At 49.9% G+C, this 17,015-nt stretch overlaps 1 protein-coding gene across 3 annotated transcripts in view; it reads right to left on the bottom strand.

The window, feature by feature from the left end:
- The window catches only part of LOC134532890 (very-long-chain (3R)-3-hydroxyacyl-CoA dehydratase), a 29,530-nt gene extending 21,054 nt beyond the window's left edge, over window positions 1–8,476 (bottom strand). The window contains exon 1 of one of the 3 annotated variants that reach the window (XM_063369903.1): window positions 8,226–8,476. The gene's annotated coding sequence lies outside the window, so the exon portion shown is untranslated. The remainder of the gene's footprint in view (window positions 1–8,225) is intronic. The other 2 variants (XM_063369950.1, XM_063369913.1) reach the window with 2 other exon arrangements.
- Window positions 8,477–17,015: the final 8,539 nt, after the last annotated feature.

The following is a 17,015-nucleotide window of genomic DNA, read 5'->3' as shown; positions in this document are numbered from 1 at the left end:
TGCACAACACTGGGGCAAAGACGAATGAAAACAAAAAGGGTTTACAAATAATATTAAAACGTAGCAAATTAGGGGTGCGGCGCACTGCAGCTAAGCGCCCTCTTGCCGGGCTAGACACACACGCACACACGCACGCACGAGCGGGAGGTTTGAACTGAAACGGTGGTTGGGCGGTGTCATATCGGGCTCAAAGGGGCCGCAGGCCCGGACGACGTCAATTGCCCCCTCCGAAAGTAGGCCGATATGACAGCGCCGTTTGACAGATGGTTGGGGGGCGTTGCCTGTGGTGTTTACGTCGCGCACTCCCACGTGGCAATGTTGATGTTTATGTTTGTGCGGGCAGGTGGCAATGTTGACATGACGGACGGACAAGCAATGTTTACACGATGGAAGGGCGAGCAATGTTTACATGATGGCGGCGAGCAATGTTTACAAAATGACAGTTGAGCAATATTTACACTATGGAGGACGATACACACGGACAGAATGGGCGCTGGCTGACTAACCTTGTGGGTGGTGACCCACCAGTTGTCCCGAGCCCCAAATCTGCGTCAGCTGCGGCTGCGGCGGCTGCTGCGTGTGATAGCGTGGCGGTGGCCAGGGCGCCGGCCGGCAGGGGCGGCGGCGGCCAAGGTCAGGCGGCTCGTGGCAGGCGGGCAGCAAGCGCGGGCGGCGCTCGGCACGACCCGGCTCAGCCTCGCCGACAGGCGGGCGCTTCGCGGCCCGTCGTGACAGACGGGTGACAGGTGTCGAAGTCCGGGTGACGGTCACGTTCGGCGGTGGGACGGTCGGGCGTCCCGGCGTCGTGGCGTCGACCTGCATCGCGACAGGCGGATGTAGGGAGCTCAGGCGACTCTTCACGGTGCGGCGTCCCAATGTTGCCAACTTGCGACATTTGGGTGGCGTCTCGTGCGGCAGGGCACTTGACCGGTGTTCCGGTACTGCGGCGATCGGCGTCGGAATCGGGCGTCGTGGCGCCTCGGTCGATTCTGGCGTCGTGTCAGGTGGGCATGTAGGCGGCGTCAGCGTCGGCGTCGCGCGCGTCCGTCTCTTTCGGTCCGGTTCATCCGTCTGTGCCTCGAAGCCAGGCGGGCACAGAGGAGCAAATCCAGGCGGCGGGGCGGCGCTCAGGCGTCTCGGCGTCATGGCCCTGGACATCGTGTCGCAAAGCGTCCTGTTTGCGACTGCGCACTCTGGTAGCGGTGACGACGGCCGGATGACGTCGAAGCCAGGTGGTGGCGACAAGGTGACACGAAGCGTCGGCGTCGAGTCTGGTGGCGTCCGTGGCGAGTCGTGTGGCGGAGACGATGCGGGTTTCGCCGGAAATGACCTTGGTGGCGTCGGGACGGCGGTTCGGTGCGGTGGCGAGGTCATTCCGGCGTCGGGAGGTGTCTCCGACACGAGGCGGGTGCTGGACGGCGTGGCAGACTGCGGTGGGACGGTCGTTGTCGGGCGTCGCTCGGTTGGCTTCGGCGAGTCAAGCGTCATCATAGTCGGGATGAGTGGCGTCAGGTCGGCGAAACGAGGTCTTGCTGGCGATGATGCGTTTGGACCAGCGTCGGGAGACGTCAGGTCGACGAGAGGTGCCGAGGTTGGCGGCTCCAGGACAGGAGGTGGCGGAAGCGGAATTGTCGGCGTCGGGACGGCGAGCGTCGGCGTCGGGATAAGTGGCGTCGGGTCGACGAAACGCAGTGTGGCAGGCGGCGGCGGGATCGGACTTGTGTCGGGAGACGTCAAGTCGATGAGCGTCGGCACGGCGGGCGTCGGGACGGCGGGCGTCGGCGTCGGGACGACGGGCGTGGGCGTCAGGACGACGGGCGTCTTTGTCAGAGCGGTAGGCGTCGGTAACGTAACACGTGGCGGTGCGGGTGACGTCAGGACGTACCTTCGTGGTGCTGGGGTCGGCGTCGTGCGTGAGGAGTCGGCTTGGTGCGGCGGTGACGTTCCGGCAACGGGCGGCGTCCTTGGCACGGGCTGCGTCGGCGAGTCGAGCAGCGTCTTTTCCGGCGTGGTTGGCGTCGGCGTGAGCGGAGTCGTTTTCGGCGTGGTTGGCGTCGGCGTGAGCGGCGTCTTTTTCGGCGTGAGTGGTGTCGGCGTGATCGGAGTCGGTGTCGGCGTGAGCGGCGTCGGCGTTTCGGGAAGCGTCGAGGCGTGTCGTGGAGGATTTTCCAGCGTCTCTGCCTCGTACTGCGCCTGGGTGGCTAGGTAGGCAGTGCACCGTGCGCACGTGAAGGTAAAAAACTTGCGCAGTACGGTCCATTCACGTTCGCCGATACAGCCACGATGCCACAGGCCGGCACATTCCTGGCAGCGGTATCCCTCGCTACTACCTCCGGGACACGACCTAGCTCCACATTTCGTCACGCCGTGTATGCGGTACTCCGTACAGTAGCCACACTCGTATCCGGCGGCGGTCCTGCCATGCAAGTCCCAACTCGGGCGGGAAAAGTAACACCCGATACACTCGTCCGGATACGGATACATGTCTACGCACGTGGTACTCTGCACACGAACAGTCCTCACGAACACATCAGCACTGTGTTACTTACTGCGCTCGGAGTCCGTTGTTTGTGCGCGGATTCCTGGAAGCGTGCGCTTGGCTGATCACGTGGCTGGCGCGCCAGAGTCCCGCTATGCGCTCCGCGCGAACAATAGTTCCAGCGCGAACTTTAGTTCCGCGCGCTCCGCGTAACAACCGCCTATCTCACACGCTCGTACAGGTCTGGTTTTCGCGGAAGATGTAACTCGCCCCACGCTCTTGGGCGCCATTTGAGGGCTGATCGCGCATTGCCGGTGATTTCGAGATGTTAACTATGGGCGCCACCACGTGGAAGGGCACGTGGACCCGGCGGAGTCTCTCACTCAGGGCGTGACGTAGCCCAAGTGGGGACGAGTTACCAGCCCTTTCTATCCTAGCTACCCAGACCTGGCCCGCTCTAGGCGTCGGGCACGCCACACTCCTAGACTCACTCACCACGTGATTAAATAAGTACTCACTTTATATTTATTCTCCAGATTTAATTTCACTAACACGTCTCTCTACACGCCCGTTACACGTTACACATTACACGGTTAAAAAGCCTGAGGCACGAATCGGTTTAGGTGAAGGCATGGTCCACACACGTGGCCATGCTGCAAAGTATACTTATTACACGGTGATGAAAAAACTCGACTGAGACAATTAATTAATTAAACAGCCCGCTGGCCGAGAGCTGCCCCGAGGATGACGAGCGAAAGAGATTCAGAAATACTTAACGAGACAGAATTACTTGGTCAGTGCAGAACAAAGGTTGAAGTCCCCGGGGTGCTGGCGCGTCTGCTCTCGGTCAGTGATGAAGATCGACTGGGCTGAGCTCATCGCTCGCAGGTGGCAACATGGCGCCCTTCGCGCCAACACAATTACCGTTACTGTATTCTACGACTCCGTGCCCCGGCGAAAGTTGAGTAAATTACAGATAAACATTAAAAATATATAAAAATTACTGACAATGGAAAGTTTGTTACTATTTACTTATTTAATGATAATTCATATAAAAGCATTCCTATCCTCGTCCAAGTCCGTGCCTGTTCGGGTCCGCCCGGGCACGTCTATAGTTATTTAAGGTAACCTATTTAAATTACAGAAAACACAAGTAAATTGCACAACACTGGGGCAAAGACGAATGAAAACAAAAAGGGTTTACAAATAATATTAAAACGTAGCAAATTAGGGGTGCGGCGCACTGCAGCTAAGCGCCCTCTTGCCGGGCTAGACACACACGCACACACGCACGCACGAGCGGGAGGTTTGAACTGAAACGGTGGTTGGGCGGTGTCATATCGGGCTCAAAGGGGCCGCAGGCCCGGACGACGTCAGTTTAAAAGACAAAAGAAAAAAGATGAGTTAAATTGTGTACTTTTGGACTTTTCTATTAATAAAAATTGTGTTTGGGTGCAGCTAACTTTGACTGAATAGTACCTAAAAGTACGTTTAATAATTCTAATTAGATTTTTTGTAATGTTTTTTTGCAAATGTGTGGGGAGTAGTTTATAAAGTGATGATACCTTAACAATATTGATGACATCACCAACACGGCAGCATCATTACCACTCCTACATTCTTACAGGACAAGCACGGGAATATAAGTGTTTTGGGCGGGAAACATTCACACGCTTGTATTACGCTTACATACAACAACCCTACCAATTCTAATATAGAACAATATATTGAAGCTATATTACCCACTGTATCATATTACATACTATAATTTAGCCCCCCCCCCCCCCCCCCCCAGTCAAGTTTATTTTGCCATAACACTTTTAATAATTTAATTTTTTTCTAATATGATTTTAATGCCCGGAATATCATAAAGTATAACTATTTTAGTATAGAGCAAAATACAGTTCAAACATTACCTATGGTATTATGGTATCATATTCAATAGGCCTACATCATTTCCACCTGGTTCAGTATATCATATTACCACATTTGTATAATATAATTGTTGGTAATTGTCTACTGATGGGATGCCACTTTAAATGAAATAGAAACAACCGAAAAATGGATAATTCAGTTCTTTATTTTATTTCTAAGGATTCTGTCGATGCACATTTAGATATTTTAAGAACTTTGCATGAAATTAATCATTTTACGTTCACCTGTTTAGAAACTCTGCATTGCCAGTAAAGGTTGAATACTATGATTCCAGTAACATAAAAAATATGGTATTATCGGGTTAAGGTTTGTTGTAAAATTATTGTAAATATTACCTGTAAAGTAAATATTGTGACGTAAATTAAATTTATGTTGTGCTTTAATAGCATAGCTGAAACTGTTTTCAATGAGAGATATCCTTGATCCTGTTGTTGCCACCATACGGTTTACTTGATACTAGCTGCAACCTTATCATGTGATTCTCCATATATCCTTATAAAAATAGTGTTGCTGAGGCTGTTTTCAAAAAAGTAGGAATATTTAAATTCAGATCGTTACGACTGGGGCCAAGACTGTTTTCCTTTGGTTTTCCATTTCAAGTGAACATTGAATAATATTAACTTGGAATGGGAACCTAATTAGGATTGAGAATAGTCTTGGCCCCAACCGTACGTACTGTATTTGTTTATTATATTTACTTTGACAAACTTCTCGGGTATCGTAAAGTATACTTCAGCCAATCTCTAGCTCAACTTGTCAAGAAAGCGAGCTTTGTCTACCTGCAGAATTCTTATCCCTTGTTTTTCCATATTATTTATAAAAAATTTATCCAAGAGATATATGCTATTGGCAGAACTGTGTGTCCTCCATACTTAGCCACCATTAGCAAAATAAAAACTTATTTTATTTTTTTTTAGAAAAGTCCCACACTTAAATCTATGCATCGAATGTGGATGTAAATAAGAAAATTCTAGTGTGGTCGTTACAGGCCACTCTCTTCCTGATGTTTAAATGTCTTAAGGATCTTGCTCCATGACTCGGTAAATATGTACAGTCGCGGTAGATGCCAAAAAAAATGCTAAAAATCTGAAAATACTTTTATTCTGTGCTCTTTCACTTCCTGTTTTCAAATCAACCGGCGGAGGTAAGAAATTCCAATTACTTTAGGAGATATCGAATTTTTAAATTTCATCATATGTAGAGTCGCGGTAGATGCCAAAATAAATGCTAAAAATCTGAAAATACTTTTATTCTGTGCTCTTTCACTTCCTCTTTTCAAATCAACCGGCGGAGGTAAGAAATTCCAAATACTTTAGGAGATATTGAATTTTTTAATTTTCATCACAATACCTGCGTAGTATGCGGCGATCACCATTGTTTCTTGTCATAGATAATAAGGTTTCTTGTTTACGAGTATCATGTTTCTTATTGGACAATTTTTTCACGTGACTGTTCCGTGATTGGCCAGTATTCAAATGAACCAATACGTGATTATTTATTCCGTGATTGGTCAGTATTCAAATGAACCAATAGGTGATTATTTATTCATTTATTGTTCAATACGATGTTTAATTAATCGGTCAACTTCTGCCGTGAACGACTACATCATTTCCTTATAGTGGCAAAGGAAATGTACCCGCCTCCAACTTAGGTGAGTTTTTAACGTTTTTAATTTTAAAGTATTATTTTTTTATTTGGATATTGTTGCGCAAGTATTAAGTAAAAAAAATTACGTGAGTTGTTAATGTTCATCATTTTTCCGGGTTTTGTTAGGTCAGGTCAGTTACATTATAAATAATTTAAAACTAAAGAACCATTAAATTAAATTCACATTATTTTTAATGTCTGCTTAGTTTGAAAGTATTTATAATGTAACTGACCTGACCTAATCGACCATTTTATTTATTACGCATTCACTAACACACGTCAAAATAAAAAATGGCGATGTTCGAAGGGTTAAACGGGCGTTGTATTGCTAAATTAAAAAATTTGATATCTCATAAAGTATTTGGAATTTATCTCCGCCGGTTGATTTGAAAAGAGGAGTGAAAGAGCATAGAATAAAAGTATTTTCGGATTGTTAGCATTTTTTCCGCATGAATACGCAGGTATTGTGATGAAAATTAAAAAATTTGATATCTCCGAAAGTAGTTGGAATTTCTTATCTCTGCCGGTTGATTTGAAAAGAGGAAGTGAAAGAGCACAGAATAAAAGTGTTTTCGGATTTTTAGCATTTTTTTTGGCATCTACCACGACTGTACATATTTACCCATGACTCAATTGAAATTAAGTAGATACTTCCATCAGAACAATGAGTCACAAGATGACTCAATAGTATGTAAAAATTAAGCTCAATACAATGCTACGGTTGTGGCCCTGATCTATACTACCTACTACAATATTTGATAAATATTTACTTGGGCGGTATTTCCGAAAAAAAATGTTAAAAATCCGAAAATACCTTTATTTAATGCTCTTCAATTTCCTCTTTTCATTAAAAGCGGCGGAGATTAGAAATTCCAAATACTTTAGGAGATATAGAATTTTTAAATTTCTTCATATGTAAATGAGCGGTATTTGCGAAAAAAAATGTTAAAAATCCGAAAATACCTTTATTATATGCTCTTCAACTTCCTCTTTTCATTAAAAGCGGCGGAGATTATAAATTCCAAATACTTTAGGAGATATTGAATTTTTAAATTTCAGCACAAAACCAGCGCATTCCTATGGCGTGCGTGCACCATTGTTTCTTGTTTACGTACGAGTATCTATTTTTTTATTGGATAATGATGTCACGTGATTGTTCGTGATAGGCCAGAATTCAAATGAACTAATACGTGATTATTTAGTTCAATTATTGTTTAAAACGGTGTTTAATTACTGCCTCCAACTTAGGTGAGTTTTTAACGTTTCTAATTTTAAAGTCTTATTTGTTATTTTGATATTGTTGCGCAAGTAATAAGTAACAAAAAAATTTACGTGCATTGTTACTGTACATCCTTTGTTACGGGTTTGTTAGGTAAGGTCAGTTACATTATAAATAATTTAAAACTAAAGAATAATTAAAATTAATTCACATTATTTTTAATATCACCTTAGTTTGAAAGTATTTATAATGTAACTGACCTGACCTAATCGACCATTTTAGTTTACTGTTCACCCTCTGTCCGGGTTTGTTTGGTCAGGTCAGTTACATTATAAATATTTTAAAACTAAACAGCCATTAAAATTAATTCACAAAATAATTTTTAATGTCGGCTTAGTTTGAAAGTATTAATAATGTAACTGACCTGACCTAATCAACCATTTTATTAATTACGCATTCACGATTCACGTATTAACGAACACACGGCAAAATAACAAAAATGGCGCCGCTCGAATGGTTCCACAGGTCTTGTATTGCAAAATTAAAAAATTCGATATCTCCTAAAGTATTTGGAATTTCTTATCTCCGCCGCTTTTATTGAAAAGAGGAAGTTGAAGAGCATATGATAAAGGTATTTTCGGATTTTTAACATTTTTTTTTTTGCAAATACCGCTCAACTACATATTAAATTTAAAAATTCGATATCTCCTAAAGTATTTGGAATTTCTTACCTCCGCCACTTTTAATGAAAAGAGGAAGTTGAAGAGCATTAAATAAAGGTATTTTCGGATTTTTAACATTTTTTTTCGGAAATACCGCCCAAGTAAATATTTACCCAATATTTTCTACTACTATTTGGATAATAGCTTTGTAACAACATAAACGTGAGCCTTAATACTAATGGCCGTGCTCGTTTATTTACTAGGTAGTACAGGTAGTACATACGTTACGTGATGAATAAACTTGTAATTACAGTACTTTATCTATATGTATAACTCACAACATAAGATAAATTTGTCACAAGTAGCAATGAAATAAATCTACACAACCATAGTAAAATCGAAATTGACATAAATCAATATAATCACAAATCAAGTAATAAATTCGAAAGAATTAGCCGATTAATGTATGTTGATTGTTTCAGATTAGCGTGTTTGTTGATGTTGCGAAGTCACTATCATAGAATAAAGAATTCGTATATACATCAATGTGACTATTCCACGTTCATGTAGATAAGGCTTACAACTTTTATACTATGTTGGCTCAGTAAAGCTCGTGGCAGCCTGCAAACTAACAGCGCTAATAATAGTGATGCCGAGTATTAACATTATAATTATGTAGAATTCCTTATAAAAGAGGCTATTTTCAAAACTCTGTTTCATTTTAAACATCGGGTAAAAATTAGGATTGTTATTTTATTTGTAAGCTTTCAGGTGTTTAATGTATGGCAATAACTTGTAACTTTCACACAATTGTGAATTAAATATTGGAAAGTTGATAAAACAGTCCCACATAATCTGGAATCGGCCATAAAAAAGTATTTTTAAATAATAAGCATGTATATAAGTCAATAATATTCCTTTGCTATACATTTTAATCTTCAAGCAAGTTTCATTCCTTAAAATGTTAATTTTAATACAATAATTCTTTTTAAACTGCCGTCGCCCGGGTTCTCGTGTTCGAGACTCGGCGGTGTTCCTAGTGGGAAGGCTGTTTTCTTGCGGGGAAACGTGTCACGTGTCCGGGAGGGCACCAGGCTAACGCAGTGGTTAGCCACGAGGTGGGTCGTGAGGACCGAAGGCCCCTGCGTGGCCCACTAGGAACGGCAGCGGTGATCGTAATGTTAAAGATCCCTAATGCCTGCTGCACAACTAGCCCTACACAGAATAGGACGCTGATCCCTAACTGAATTGGGGAGGTTTGCAAATAACATACACGGTTTTGCACTATCTTTTACACGTCGCGCACGGAGTGTGCGGAGTGGACGTTTAATTACGTAGTAGTTACACTTGCAATTACATTCACACGATTTCCCTACATAAAGTACACTGTTATTATACACTGGGCGCTCTGACGCGCCGTCACTAAAGTTACGTCCTCACACCAGTCGAGGTTGAGGGAGGGAGTTTGATTGGAGTAGGCCTATCCCGTAATTTGTGAACGGCGACGCGCGGGCCCACCTGTGTGGACCGCGGCTCGCTATAAAATTAAGTAAAGGCTTCGATTAGATGTAGCCAGTGCCTGTGCACTCGGCAGTTAATTGAAAGTCTGGTATGGCAGGAGTCGGTCCGTGCCGTATATTACACTGCCCCGCGTAATGCGTTGTGCGGGGCGTGTTATGTTTACGCGGCTGGGATAGGCCCTACACCGGAAAAGGACCGGGCGCACATGGGGAGTAATTAAAAAAGGTTTCGAAGTTTGACTATAGTTACCAGATGGAAGATCAGTGAAGACATAGGATGATGGCTCCCCGTGGGACGTGCGTCCGTCCCAGTCCGCGATCGCGCTGTACTGGCGTCTGGCCCTGGCGCGAGGGGAGGGGTGAGCATCCTGTCGCGCCAGAGTTTCTAAAGTTCCGTTATTCGTAAAAAATTATATTAATAACAAAATGTAAGTGGCTCTAAATTCACACAATAAAACTTAGTAATTAACTCAATATAAATATATGTTTTAGAAGTTAGATGTAACAAGTTTATATAAAATAAGTTTGAATTATCAGAGTGCCATCACTCGACCTCTGTGAAAGGCCCGGGGGGGGTACCTGACGGGTGCTACGGGCGTAGAGATGCTCTTGTTGTCTGGAGGGGCGCCAGGCTAGCGGGTTGCTAGGCCGTTGATGTTGGGTCGTGGGTACTCTGCCCCCGCGTGCCCCGCCAGGTACACGGCTTGAATGTAACCTGAATGGTTCTCCCTTGGTTGTGAAGGCCGCTCGGCCGTGTGGAGGACGGGAGACTACGGAAAATTAGTGTACACGAGTTGGTGAGAATTACCTTTAATTTAATCCCTCTACAAAACACTCTCACCAACACTTGGCGACGTCTAGCCATTATACAATTAACACACAAAAAAAACACAACACTATGCGACACTAATGGTTACCGCGGCAGTCTCGCGGGACGTGGGTCGATGCTCGCTGGAGACGACCAGCGCCGAAAGTTAACGGGTGCAGGGGGTGGGGGGGTCGATGAGCGGACTCCTAAGTTCGACGAAACACTTACGTGAGTGATACGGTATGCAGCGCGGTATCACGATGAAGACGGTCGGGATAGGCCCGGTTCTGCAAAATACGTGCCGAGTCGACGTGGGCAGCGATGAATCAATAAAATGATTAAAATTTTAAGGTGTGATGCAGAACGCCGCCTCGGTCGCTGCGTGGGCAGCTGGGAAGGGAGGCGGTGCTGCGGCGCATGGAGTGTCGGCGCAGGCGGATGCCGCCTCGGTCGCTGCGTGGGTAGCTAGGCCGGGAGGCGGCGCCGTGGTGCATGAGGTGCTGGCGCAGGCGGACGCCGCCTCGGTTACTGCGTGGGCAGCTGGGCCGGGAGGCGGAGCCGCGGCGTTGAGGTGCTGGTGCAGGCGGACGCCGCCTCGGTCGCTACATGGGCAGCTGGGCCGGGAGGCGGCCAGGCGGCGTTAGATGTGTGGGGAGCCGTGATGAGACAGCCCAGGACGTACTCGGCCAGGTGGGCCGGGGGTCGGCGCTCCCGTCGGGGGCGCTCTTGCGGGCTACTCCCCTCAGGGCACTCCCCCGCGACCATGGCCATGGTTGGTACGATGCCAAGAGTCTTACTGGAGACTGTTTATCGCAAGATGACTGCTCCAGTGGCGAATGATAAATGCTAATTTGGGGCGGTTTTAATTAAGTCACATATTACACTATTGATTTCAGGCTGAAGGCCACAAGGGGAGCACTCACGGCTGTTTTAATAAAAAACCACACATGACTGACCCGGGCACTCCTACGTCGCACTTGTGTTGCACGGTGTTGTTAATTTAAAGTGGCGTATTCTTTAATGTGTATTGAATTTACCATGTACGTGACTCGGTTTGTCTTGCCGATTAAGTCAAGGGCGTTGATTATACCTATGTTCCGCGGCGCTCGCCTGACTTGGGTGGGCCTTGGCTAGGGGCGCGTTCCGTTAGCGGGGTCGTATACTGGCGGTTGCAGGTTGGACTTTAGGGTGGCCTTCGGTCGGACAACATCAAAACTACAATGGGAGGGTCTGGGTCGGGGCTCACCGATTTGGCTTAAAATGTGTGAGTAGAAGCAGGAACATGTTTGTTTCAACATTCTAAAATATCTCGCCAAAATGGGCCCTATGAAGCGAGAAAAATCTTTTTAAAGTTTTTAAAGAACACTTGACTTGATTTTCTATTTAATTAATTAAATGGTGTAGTGTTGTGGTCAAACAAATGACCTAGCAATTTACCAGATAGCATTCGTTTCCCACCTGAAATATATTTTTTTAAGTTTCATTTTATAAGTTTTTCGCAATATTAATTTATTAATACACAATTTAAATATGGTGAGAAAAATCCCTCAAAATCTATTTTAACTCTGCTTAGATGCACACAGTTCAAACAAAATTGATTTTCTTTCAGAATAAATTAAATGTCATTCAATTAGGCGTCGTACCTCCTCTTTATTTAAACAAAAACCCAGGTCACAGTCCTGTCCGCGGCACTACATTCCGGCCATGGCCATTGTAGTGCCACCACTCGTCCCCAGATGGCAGTTGTAAAATATGAACAGACAATGTATTATAGTTAGGTTAAGGCAGGTTATGATTGTAAATATTTATGAAGATTATTAAGTGTCTAGTGTAAGTATGTTTCGTAGCCTTGTAAATAATATTGTAAATGAAATACATCCAAAGGGATAGCAATATGTAAAGTTGTAACACGAACGATTGGAGAAGAGAAATCTGGGAGAATAAATACCAATACAGCAAATTGTGGTATTATTGGCTTACCTATCTCTCTCTCTCCCCCCCCCCCTTCTCCACTGCTAAAGACTCTTCGTGAGACCGCGGGCTTCCCTTACCTTCTCTCTCTCTCTCTCATTCTCTCACTCTCTCTTGCACCTTTCAGCTAGCGACTCTTTGTGAGACCGCGGGCAATCCTTAGCGACTCTTCGTGAGAGAGTGGGCATCCCTCTCCTACTTCCAACCTTTACGCTAGCGACTCTTCGTGAGACCGAGCGCATCCCTCTCTCCTACTCCCAATCTTTCCGCTAACTACTCCTTGTCAACACGTCTTCGGTCAGTTGCACTGGGCCGAACGGTCCACTCCCGCCTCTGAGAGTGAGGCTGCTATACCCAAGAGCTGGCACCGGGCAAACAACACGACAACCGAACGACCGAGCGACGTCCACCCCATTTCCACATCTTCACCAGAGACGAGGCCGCGACAAATTGAATCGGTCATTTGAGAAACCCTACATGTCCACTTTTTTCCGAAATCGACTTTTATACATGGATCGGTTCTTCTTCGTCAGTTACACGGTGCCGTCGTCCGGGGTCTCGGGCTCGAGTCCCGGTGTGGCTCCTAGTGGGAAAAGGCGGTTCTTGATACATATTGTCCGGGTGGGCGCCAGACTAGCTCGGTTCTAGTCGTGAATTTGGGGTCGTGGATGTATGTGCCCCTGCGTGGCCCACTAGGGCCGGCGGCGGTGTTGCGTGAGATGGTGTTTAAATAAGAGACGTGGAGTAGAGGGGGCGGTGTTGTACCTTTTATTCATAGGAGCGAGTCATACACAATACAACACTCTACAGAGGTCCCCGGGGGGGGGGGAGGTTTACTCGTTATTCCGTGTCGCCGTATTGTTTGTGTTCCGCGTTACGTGGGCCTCGGACGCTGTTACGTCTCATACGTCTCACTGGTTACGCGTGTAACGTAATTTCGTAACACAAAGTCTGAACACAAAAGTACACTGAATTAAGGGGGTGCGCACAAGTTACGTGGCACTCGTTACTCGGGTAACGTAAGTTAGTAATACAAAATACGGGACACAAAAATACACTGAATTAAGAGGGCGCGCACACGTTACGTGGCACTCGTTACTCGGGTAACGTAAGTTAGTAATACAAAATACGGGACACAAAAATACACTGAATTAAGGGGTGGACGGTTGGAGACGGCCAACCCCGTATACGTATGTCTCTACGCGGGTGTTGTGCCCACTGTGGTGAAACACGCACCGCAATTAAGTTTGTCCAAGCTCCCTTGCGGGTTTGTGGTCAGCGCCGTGCGCGTGACCTTAATTAAAGTTCTGTGAGTTGCGGGAGGCGGCCCGTGCCGTATACTGAAGATCGACCCCGCTGACCAAGTGTGGTGCGGGGTGTCTTTAAACTGATGCGGTCGGATTAGGTCCTGGACCGAAAAAAGGGACCGGGTACTCACGGAGAGGTTAATTAGAAAAAGGTTCTGTTAATTAGTGACTATATTTACCGGACGTTACTTTCGATGAAGACAAAGGCTGTTGCCCCTCCGTGGGACGTAGGTCCGCCCCGGTCCGTAAGCTGCGGTGAACTGCCGAACTGGCATGGCGTCCGAGGGAGGCTCGGCCTCTCTCGCGCCAGGCGTGACCTCATTACGCTAGACTCCAAACGGGTGTGTCTGGAAGAGACTTTATTGTCGCTAAAATCCTAATTTAATGTTCCAGGAGGAATGGGTACGGTTCTTCTCTTGTCTACTCAGGTTTTCGCGGGTTTGCCTTTAATTGCTGTTCGGCTCGCCTGACTCGGGTGGGCCATGGCCAGGGGTGTGTTCCGTTAGCGGGAGCGTATACTGGCGGGTGCAGGTCGGGCTCTGGGGTGGTCGTCGGCCGGACGACGTCAAACGCCCCCCCCCCCCCCCTGCGAAGCTCGACCTTGCGCCGCTTATGGTCCCGCTAACATGGGGCCACCCCTAGCTCCGGCCGCTCCATCCCGGCGTGGTTCGCGGCTCAGCGGCTGGTAGGGCCAGCGCACTGGACCTGGTGATTGTGTCTGACTGGGTCAGCGTGCGCGCCGCCCCGGTTGCCGTCGTGGCAGGCGTTCCGGGGGTGGCGTCGTGGTGCCTGTGTGGGGTCAGCGGCTGGTAGGGCCAGCGCACTGGACCTGGTGATCGCGGCCGACTGGGCCAGCGTGCGCGCCGCCCCGGTTGCCGTCATGGCAGGCGTGCCGGGGGCGGCGTCATGGCGCCTGTGTGGGGTCAGCGGCTGGTAGGGCCAGCGCACTGGACCTGGTGATCGTGGCCGACTGGGCCAGCGTGCGCGCCGCCCCGGTTGCCGTCATGGCAGGCGTGCCGGGGGCGGCGTCGTGGTGCCTGTGTGGGGTCAGCGGCTGGTAGGGCCAGCGCACTGGACCTGGTGATCGTGGCCGACTGGGCCAGCGTGCGCGCCGCCCCGGTTGCCGTCGTGGCGGGCGTGCTGGGGGCGGCGTCGTGGCGCCTCCTAGCTCCGGCAACAGCTCCACCCGGGTGGTGCTCGCGGTGGCCGCAGTTGGTAGGACCCGAGCACCTGTCCCGGGTCGTCCCACGGGGACGTCCCATCCGGGGATCGGCTCGTCGAGGTGGCCTTGCGGCTGACAGGCTCTGCGCCCTGGTCCCAGGTCGTTGTGCGGTTGTGCCCTAAGCACCTCCCCGGACTCGTTCTCGGGGGGTGACAGTTGCTCCGAGTGTGGCTGCGGTGTCTCGCAGCGTGCGGCGGTGCGGTGGTGGCCAGGGTGCCGGCCAGCAGGGGCGGCGGCGACCAAGGTCAGGTGGCTCTCGGCAGGCGGGCAGCAAGCGCGGGCGGCGCTCGGCACGGCCCGGCTCAGCCTTGCCGACATGCGGGCGTTTCGCGGCTCGTCGTGTCAGACGGATGACCGGTGTCATCGTCTGAGTGACGGTCACGTGCGGTGGTGGGGCGGTCGGGTGTCCAGGTGCCGGGGGGTCAACCTGCATTGCGTCAGGCAGATGCAGGGAGCTCAGGCGACCCGGTAGCCGCGGTGACGTCACGGTGTTGTGGCGCGGTGCCTGTGGCGGCTTGAGTGCGCGTCGCCTCGGTGGCTGCTGTGTCAGGCCGGCCGAGGGGTGGCGTCGTGGCGCCTCTGGAGCACAGAGTGCGCGTCGCTTCGGCAGCTGCTGTGGCAGACTGTCCGAGGGGCGGCGTCGTGGCGCCTCTGGAGCACAGAGTGCGCGTCGCTTCGGCAGCTGCTGTGGCAGACTGTCCGAGGGGCGGCGACGTGGCGCCTCTGGAGCACAGAGTGCGCGTTGCTTCGGCAGCTGCTGTGGCAGACTATTGGAGGGGCGGCGTCATGGCGCCTGTGGCGACTTGAGTGTGCGTCGCCTCGGTGGCTGCTGTGGCAGGCCGGCCGAGGGGTGGCGTCGTGGCGACTGAGCCTCGAAACCAGGCGGGCACCGCGGGGCGAATCCAGGCGGCGGGGCCTCGCACAGGCGTCTCGGCGTCGTGGCCCTGGGCGTTGCCTTGTCCAGCGTCCCTTTTGAGACCGTGTACTCATGTGACAGTGAGGACGGCTGCATGACGTTGAAGCTAGGCGGTGTCGACGGTGTGGCGCGACGTGTCGGTGTCGAGTCTGGTGGCGTCCCGGATGAGGCGTGTGTCGGAGACGATGCGGGTTGCGTCGGAATGGTCTTCGCGGCACTGTGACGGTAGTCAGGTGCGGTGGTGAGGCCATCCCGGCGTCGTGAGGTGTCTCCGACACGAGGCGGGTTCGGGACGTCTTGACAGACTGCGGTGGGACGGTCGGCGTCATGCGTCGTTCGGTCGGCTTCGGCGGGTCAAGCGTCGTCACTGTCATGTTGAGTGGCGTCTGGTCTGGGAGGGGTGTTGAGGCTGGTGGCTTTGGGCCCAGGGGTGGAGGGAGCAGGATTGGCGGCGAGAGGTTGACGAGCGTCGGCGTCGGGACGGAAAGCGTCCTTGATGAGGCGTAGTGCGTCGGCAATAGTGGCGTCAGGTTGATGAAGCGTGGTCTCGCTGGTGACGGTGTTTCCGGACTCGGGTCGGGAGGTGTCAGGTCTATGAGGGATGCCGAGGTTGGTGGCTCCGGGACAGGAGGCGACGGGAGCGGGATTGCTGGCGGCAGGATGAAGGTCGTCGGCGTCGGGACGGTTGTACGTGACGGTGCGGATGTCGTCGGGGCGTGCGTTCGTGATACGTCATGCGTCTGGGTGAGTGGCGTCTCGATGTCGTGAATCGTCGCGGCGTATCGGATGGGAGGAATTATTAGCGTTGCTTCCGAATACTGCACTCGGGTGGCTCGTTCTGCGGTACATCGCGCGCACGTGAATGTGAAGGACTCGCGCCTCAAAGTCCCTTCACACTCGGTGGTGCAGTCACGATGCCATAGGCCGGCACACTCGTCGCAGTGGTAGCCCATGCTACTTCCTCCAGGACACGACAGGTTTCTACACATCGTCATTCCATATAGGCGATACTCTTGACAATAGCCACACTCGTACCCCGCGGCGATCCTGCAGTTTAAGTACCATCTCGGGTAGAGTTGGTAACACCCGATGCATTCATCTGCATACATCTCTTGTTATCGTGCGTGTTCAGCTGTGTCTGTTCGTGTTTTTCACTCGCGGCTCTGTGCGCGCTGTGCAAGTCTGCGCGCGGGGTCGCGCTCGCCGGCTGGGCAGGTGCCCGGATGGTCACACAAAAGGGAGCGCGAAGAGTCCGTGCCGAGTGGGGGTATCAGGATGGTTGCCCGAAGCAGAGAGCGTGAAGAGGGGTGGCGAGGTGGGGGCAGGTGC

Source organism: Bacillus rossius, chromosome 1, assembly GCF_032445375.1.
Source record: "Bacillus rossius redtenbacheri isolate Brsri chromosome 1, Brsri_v3, whole genome shotgun sequence".
Taxonomy (NCBI): Eukaryota; Metazoa; Arthropoda; class Insecta; order Phasmatodea; family Bacillidae; genus Bacillus; species Bacillus rossius.
Note: the sequence above shows the minus strand (reverse complement) of the source record. Positions and strands in the feature narration are given on the sequence as shown.